Consider the following 948-nt stretch of genomic DNA (forward strand, 5'->3'; position numbering starts at 1 on the left):
TCTTTCATCACAATATTTCATTATTCTATTGATAATGAAAATTTCTGTTTACTTCTTATGTGCAAAGCACTGTACATTAGTTTCCTTATTTATTAGTTTTCTCATTTCTTCTTTTCCCTTATGTCACAGTGCCTGGGGTCAGGCATTAATAATTGTTCAACAAATTCATGAATATATTGAGTATTTAATGTGGGCCAGGGACTATGGTAAACATTATATATATTGTCTCATTTAATTTGCACAGTGATTCTGTGATGTAGGTACTATTACTATCTTCTTTTTATAGATGAGAGGCTATATAACTTGCGAACTGTCTAGATCACAAGAAGAACTAGGATTCTAATCCAGGTCATCTGACTAAAGAGCTCCCTGAGAAGGCACTATAGAGAGTTTAGAGGCCTGAGCACACACCAGCCTGTAGCTACCCACAGCTCAAACTAGAAGCAGGGAAACTAACAGATTTCTTTCTTGAAAGACTTTCCATTTCAGATCAGAGCAGAGATTCTGGGGTGTCACAGTTCAACGGGGAGGCAACCCTGGGTCAGGTCTCAGGATTATGCAGAGTGAGGTGAGCTAACTGCTCCAGTTCAATTCTAAGCATCCTCAGTGGGACTGGGGACTTGGCCTGGAGACCCCAGACAAGACTCTGAGTCAGGGGTATATCCAGTCTGACCACTGGCGCCACCCTGTCTTTCTGCCTGTCTCGCATCAAGGATGAGACAAGGAAAAAAAGCAAAAATACAAGACTTCCTGGCACTTCTCCTTGAGAAACATCACATGTTAAGCCTGTGACACGGAACGGTGTTTGTTAGGCCAAGGGCTCCAACCTCATTAGTGGGAACGGTGCTGAGCAGCAAACCACCCACGCAGCTTGCTTAGGAAACAAACACAACGCACCATCCATCCCTCTCAGGCTTGGGCACACACAGTCCCATCGTTAGCGACATC

Source organism: Pteropus vampyrus, unplaced genomic scaffold (assembly GCF_000151845.1).
Source record: "Pteropus vampyrus isolate Shadow unplaced genomic scaffold, Pvam_2.0 Scaffold125, whole genome shotgun sequence".
Taxonomy (NCBI): domain Eukaryota; kingdom Metazoa; phylum Chordata; class Mammalia; order Chiroptera; family Pteropodidae; genus Pteropus; species Pteropus vampyrus.